A 7,500-nucleotide genomic window follows, 5' to 3' on the forward strand; every position below is an offset into this window, starting at 1 on the left:
AGTCTCAAAGCAAGAGCCTTAGACAAGATCTTGTATTCAGTGCATAAAAGAGAGACAGGGCGCCAGTTACTGATGTCAAGTAGGCACCCCTTCTTGGGCAACAGTGTAATGACTGCCCTACGGCAGCTAAGTGGTAGTGAGCCTTTTTCCAAGCTTTCGCGGAGTACATCCAGGAGGTCTTGCCCAATGGTGGGCCAAAACGCTTTAAAGAAACTAACTGAAAGGCCATCTAAACTTGGGGCGGGGCCATTGGGCATGGTCCAAAGAGCCTGCTCTAGCTCCAAGAGCGTCAGGGGCCTGTCCAACTCTACACATGAGTCCTCAGTTACTTTGGGTAGCCCATTAAAGAAACCACTGTCAAAGTTGTCAGAACACACCCACTCTTTTTTGTACAACTCAGAATAGAATGCTCTTGCACAGTTGCGAATCTGTGCCGGATCAGTCAGCTCCTGGCCTGTTGCCGACCTTAGAGCATGCATGGTCCTGCTCTGGCCATTTTTCCTTTCCAGGTTAAAGAAAAATTGGGACGGGGCATCCATCAGAGTGACATTTTGAAAGCGCGAACGAACCAGAGCTCCCTGTGCTCTGACGTCCAGAAGCTCAGCTAACCTGCCTTTTTTATCCTCTAGGAGTTTGACATGTGTCTTGTCCACTGTTGTAGTTGTAACACCCTGTAATTTCAAAATGCCATCTTCCAGACTTTTCAAAGAATGAATTAAATCTTTTGTAACATTAGCCGTATACTGCTGACAGAGTTGTCTAATCTGGATTTTACCATAGTCCCACCACTGCTGCAGAGAGGAAAAGAGACCTCTTTGCTGTCGAAACCCCTCCCAGAAAAAGGTCAAGGTATCTTTAAAATGCTTATCACCCAGGAGTGCTGTGTTGAAACACCAGTAGGCACTTCTGGGCTTCTGCATCTTAATAAAAGCATTGCACACCACAGCACAGTGGTCAGAGAATGCAGAGGGCAAGATTTGACAAGATTTCACCAGGTTAAGGTGATGCCTGAAAACATAAAACCTGTCAAGTCGCGCTAACGTGATGTAGTTTTCTCTGGTGTGAGACCACGTATACTGTCTGGCATCCTGATGTAAAACCCTCCATACGTCACACAAGCTGTAGACATTAGTAAGCTGTGTTACTGCTTTTTGGGAGGGGACATGGGGTTCTAGATGGTTTCTGTCTAGTTTGTCGTTTTCAGTGCAATTAAAGTCACCGCCCATAAAGAGCACATCTTCCTGGTCTAAATCTTTTAATGCTTCATTCACTTTGTTAAAAAACACGACACGTTCCGACCCTATTGTGGGTGCGTACACATTAAGGAAGACCATGTTGAAATTGTCAAAGGTCGCTTTCACCTTCAAAAGCCTACCCTGAACTATTTCCTCTGTTACACATGACAAAGGCAAAAAAGCCTTAGAAAAAAGAACAGCCACGCCCCCACTTAGGGATGAAATATGGCTTAATATGATCTGCCCATCCCACTCCTTCTTCCAATCTACCTCATTTTTAAAATCGCTGTGCGTCTCTTGGACCATCATTATATGAACTTTCTTTAAACTGATGAAGTCATACAATTTCAGCCTTTTCCTTCCATCTCTAGCACCGTTTAAATTAAGAGAGCCAATCTTGATGGAATTAGACATAATAAAGAGCTAGGAGGACTTTTCACCACGCAACTTCACTCTTAACTTATTTATTATTTTGCGGAGGCGATATACCTCCGGGTCCGCAAAAGCCCCCTCCTTTATCAACAAAACAGCGTCATTCACAAACTGCGGGCAGTCCGGAAAAAAAGCGCTCCACCTCAACTTTCCGCCTCCCCTTCGTGTCATGCAGAAAGCTGTTTATACTCTCTGCCGTGTACTTCCTAACCTCGCTGGAGGAGAGGTTTAAATCCCCCTGCGAGCAATCAGACCAGTTCGAGTCGATGGATTCACCATCACTATCCTGCTCTACATTTGCGTCATCATCCTTCTTTATTTTAGACACGTTATCCTCCACCGGGTCTGTCTTTCTTTTCACCGGTGTTTTAAAAACCGTGTCTATGTCAATAGGCTGCGCCTCCTCTACTGACGTCTGCGGAGCTGCCAGTGTCCTTAATGACAGCCCCTCATTGCTTTCAGGTTCGCCTCCACCCGCAGCCCGCTCCTCAGCTAAAAAAAATCGCCACAGCAGGCTCAATCACTGCCGCATCACCCGCCACTGTTTCCGTGCAAAGCACAAAAAGGTCACCATCGGATTTCACATCCCCCTCAAGTCCGCTTCCCTCAGTCATAAACACCGAGGGCTCCACCTCAGTGGCAGGGGGAACGCCTGTGGAGGACTCGGCTCCATTGCTTTCACCTGGAGTATTCTCCTTTGCAGCGTTGTCGCTCTTATTAGGACAATTGAGCACGACGTGTCCCACTCTACCGCAACTGAAACACTTCAGTGCAGTGTCCGACGTTGCAAACACTAAATAATCGAACCCATCCACCCTAAAACTTAAGGGAAAGTTCTAACTCATCCATGCCACTGTTAAGTACCATATACACCTGCCTTCTGAAAGACACTAGGTGCCGCAGAAGGGGCGATTTACACCCCAGAGGGATTTTCCGAACGGAAGAAACAATGCGGCCATACCGCTGTAACTCCTTAACAATGAGTTCATCCTTAATGAATGGGGGTACATTTGAAATTATTATTTTCTTAGAGGGGGTACTAAGTGGGAGGACTTGTATGAGGGAATCATGGATTACTATCCCCTTCCCAACTACCTCAATGGCTTTCTGAACCGTGCTTAGAAACAAAACCACCGCACCATTCATCCGTGAAGCAGACTTCACATTTTCGTGCCCAATAACATTACCGATCGCCAGACTAATATCCTCCACGCTTGCAACACTTTCCACCTTTACCCCATGTTTTCGTGTTAATTTTTCGAACTCCATGCTTCCACCGGCCGCCATACTCCCAGCAAACGCCGGTTGCAGACTCCACGGGGAAACACGTGTTATTTACTCCGCCAAACTACAAGTAGTTGTGAAACTAAGTGCCAATAAATTAAATCAATACACAAACACGCATATAAACAACAAACAAAGGGAGAAAAGATAGAAAATAGAGCTTGTTCACTCACACTCAACACGCAGCTCACTCACGCACGTCCGTTCAGGTCGAGAGAGAGAGAGAGAGAGAGGAGAGAGAGAGAGAGAGAGAGAGAGAGAGAGAGAGAGAGAGAGAGAGAGAGAGAGAGAGAGAGAGAGAGAGAGAGAGAGAGAGAGAGAGAGAGAGAGAGAGAGAGAGAGAGAGAGAGAGAGAGAGAGAGAGAGAGAGAGAGAGAGAGAGAGAGAGAGAGAGAGAAAGAAAAGGGTCCAGGCACTCCAGAGGAGTGGGAAAATCTTAACTGCGTTTGTCTGTGTTTTCCCCCCAGCTGATTTCAGATCAGTACGGCAGCCCTGCCCACAGACAGCTGCACTGGTGGTCTTTTGGTTGGAGTTAGACGTTTAGATGCCATGTGTGTCATCCGTTAAGAAATGGGTATAGCCCATTGGGGGGAACCCTTGTTTCTTTTACTGGGGAGCAAAAACAAGCTTCTGGACCAGCGTGTGTGTGTTATTTTGGTTGTTTTTTCCCCCCCACCTTCATGCAGGGAAGAAGGTAGTCAGCACGGCACCCAGTCAGGGCCTTGCGGTGGCAGGTGTTTGTCTCTCTGGTCACCTACAGTCTCCAGGAATCTGCGGATGAGTGATTTCCAAACGAAGATGTTTGCTCTCATCACCCCCCTCATCCCCCCCCCCCCCCCCCCCCCCCCCCCCTCAATCCTGCCACCAGCTCTTTTTTTTTTCTCCCCTTTTTGTTCCCGTTCCAGGATTTAATTAACTCTCCCTACCCCTCATTTGGGTTTCCACTCAGGAGGAGGGTGTGAGGGGGGGGGGGGGGGGGGATCTTGAAAGGGCGTCCGAAATGGCCTCAAACCTCTCCACGTGGGCCCTGAATGACTGGCCCTCGGACATTTAACAACATGAAAAATGATCTTCGAGGCCATTACCTGATTTCCTGTCCTCACTGTTTGTGTTTAATAAGGCCCTTCATACTGAGGGCCTCAACGGCGCCTTGTGACCAAAATAGCCTTCGCCCGTGATTAATAGTCGCAGCTAAGTGGCTTTATTTGTGGGTTTTCAGTCAGCATTTCCATAGATCAAGTTAGCATCTCTCCGCCCCCCCCCCCCAACCCCCCTCCCCTAGCGTGTGTACATAACCTTTGTGAACGCTCAGTCCTGAGGGCGCCGGGAATAACTCACACCAAGTCACAGTGGTGAGATCAGACGTATTCGTCTCCCTCGCAGTCAAACAAGCAATCTTTATCCCCATTCCTGCCTGAGTCTCATATTCTTCTCTCTTCCTCCTCCTCCTCCTCCTCCTCCTTCTCTCACGGACTCTCCTACGCTTCGTCGTCACTCATTGTGAGCGGGTTCCCAGGGTGGCTTTTGTCGCAATCGTCGCTCCATTTTCTTCCCTTCTTCTTCTTTCTCTTTTTCTGTATTTGTTCTGGAGGGAAACGTCAACACAATGTTTGAATGGGCTGGCTGTGATGGCCATCGCGGGTCACCTCTGGACATATCAAGAGTGTGAAAACAAGAATGTGCACGTCTGGGGGGATCCTGTTTAGGAACACCGAGATTCTTTTTTCTTTTTTTCAATGGAGGCCTTGATACGAAGACTTGGGCTAAAGCTTCCAGCCCTGCCTAGCCTTACCACAGCCTCCGCCTGCCACCCACCACACACCACACACCACCCACACAGCAGAGATAGAGAGAGGGGGGATGTGTGTGTGTTTGTGTGTGTGTGTGTGTGTGTGTGTGTGTGTGTGTGTGTGTGTGTGTGTGAAAGAGTGAGCGAGAAATAGAGACAAGGGAGAAAGTGAAGGGGGGGGGGGGGGGCGGGGGGTGGTGGTGGTGGGAGAGAGGGAGGGAGCAAGTGAGCGAGACTTCCCATTCATTATTCACAGCTGTTCACTGAGCGTTTAATATTTAGAGCTGCTTGTCTGTGAGGTCCCTATGCTGTTTAATCTTTGTCCGCTCGCTCCTTCTTTCTCTTCCTCTCTTTTTCTCTTTTCCTCTCCCTTCTAATGTCTCTCTTCTTTCCCTCTGTCGTTCTCTTTCTTCCTCTCTCTCTCTCTCTCTCTCTGTCACTGTCTATCTCTCGCTCCCTCCCTCCCTCTCCCCCCTCTCTCTATCCACCTCTCTAATTAAGATCACACAGGTAAATATGAGCTGGGTGTGTAAAAGGAAGGAGGTAGACTCCCTTGGGGGGACTGAGGCGAGCTGTATTTAGCAGGGCCTATTCCAGTGACCCATCCACCCCACCCCCACCCCCCCTCCTCTCCCCTCCCCGCCGCTAGAACACCTCAGTGCCCATCTGGTTAAGGCCTGCGGTCGGTGTCTCTGCCCAGCGCTGTGTGCTTCGCGTGGAGCAGTCCAGAAAAAGCCCAGCTATTGCGTCTGCTCCGGCCGCCGGAACAACAAGGCTTCGTTCTGGAGCCGGACCCTCCACAAACACACGCCTGTGCCCAGCCGCCTGCATTCAGCGCTGGGCTTGTTTACTCTGCCCTCGTACCCCCTTCAAACCTCCTACCACCAATAGCAACCTTGAGCACATCAACACACACACAAACACACACACACATGCGCACAGTCACACACTCATGCATACACACACACACACACACACACACACACACACACACACACACACACACACACACACACACACACCACCTAAAAGCAGCAGTAGTAGTCCTGGAACTGATCAGGTTATAAAACCGCCGGCTGCAACTTCCCCTCCACCTATCCACAAAAGCAACATCCGTTTTCCATCTTGGAAAGGTTTGGTCAGGCAGAGTACATAATGGACCCTGTTTTTTTAGTTCCCTCTATTGGATTCCAACTACGTGCTGTGCTTTCGTAGCGTGACTCTCCGACTTCAAACGGGGTAAAGAGGGGGAGGGTTGGAGAGGGTAGGACTGGGGGGCAGGGGCAGCGGGGGGAGAAAATGAGCATGGGTTAATTTTTTATCGGGCCTTCACAAAACACACACACACACACACACACACACACACACACACACACACACATGTGACTATTATTATTTAACCCCGGCCAAGAGGGCCTGCCAGCCGGGAGTCGGCGCTCCTCCGTGACTCCACAGCAGGATCCGTCGGAGGAGTAACCAGTTCCCCCAACGCTATATCTCTGAAGAGACTAAGAGACTCGCTCCCTGCCACCCCCCCCCCCCCCCCCCCCCCCGTCCTTCTTTGAAAATGTGGTTTATATTTTAATGCCATTAAGGTGACACTTTAAAGGATTTGCTCTAGTTCCCCACTAGTAAAAAATCACTCCATTAGTGTACTTTATTTGTCACATTTCAAGCACGAAATTGTTTTTGGCAGAGCGTAGGCAGGCAAAGTAAACTCTGAGAAAAGCGATACCTGCTGTACTCGACTCGATTGTTAGCCATCTTGGAATAACACGGGGCTGGTGAGGGTTAAATGGCCATGTGCGCGGCCTCCTCGTGTGAAGTATGAAAAAATAGAGACTTAGTCTGTCGATGCTTAGTCTCTCGTAGCCTACGGAGTGGAGGGAATATGGTTGGGAACAATTACAACTATACTTAAAGTCTGTAGTCATCTTCAAATGTATATGCGTCGAAACTTTCGAAGGCTTATATTTGCTCTTGTTGTGACTTTACCTATGTGACTATCTTATTTCAGGCGCGGAAAAACAGTAAGGCACAAGTTCCTCCACTCCGATTATGCCACGAGTGGGCAAATGTGTTTCGAGTTGTTTTGTATTTGTAAAGCGAGACGTTTGTTTGCACGTTTGTCTTCAGGTTTGGAGCAGTTACGTGAGCATGGTTTTGTTGGCCGTCCAGCAGGCATAGCTACACAGAGCACGATGCGCCGAGCTGACAGCTATCTGCCATATTTCATCATTAGATAAAACCACAATGCCCTCTCTTGTGTTTCTTTCTCTCTCTCTCTCGCTCTCTTTTCTCGTTCTTTCTCTCTGTATCATCTTTTATTCTTTTCTTTCTTTCTTTCTCTCTCTCTCTTTCTTCCCTTCTTCCCTCTCTCTCGCTCTCTTTCTCGTTCTTTCTCTCTGTATCATCTTTTATTCTTTTCTTTCTTTCTTTCTCTCTCTCTCTTTCTTCCCTTCTTCCCTCTCTCTCGCTCTCGTTCTCGTTCTTTCTCTCTGTATCATCTTTTATTCTTTTCTTTCTCTCTCTCTCTCTCTTTGTTTTCAATTCCTGACCATAAATACATGCGAGTCTGAGATGGTTTGGAACTGAGACGGCAAGCACAGTAGACGCCATTGTAGGACGAGGCTTAATACGTTTCTGTTTGCAATAATCATTTTTTCCTCATCGCGCCTGTTCTCAAGGAGACGTACTGTAAATCTCTCTTTAGATCCCTCCTGTGTTCCTGACACACACTGGACATCTGGTGGCTGCTTC

This window comes from Sprattus sprattus (assembly GCF_963457725.1).
Source record: "Sprattus sprattus genome assembly, chromosome: 1".
Lineage (NCBI taxonomy): Eukaryota > Metazoa > Chordata > Actinopteri > Clupeiformes > Clupeidae > Sprattus > Sprattus sprattus.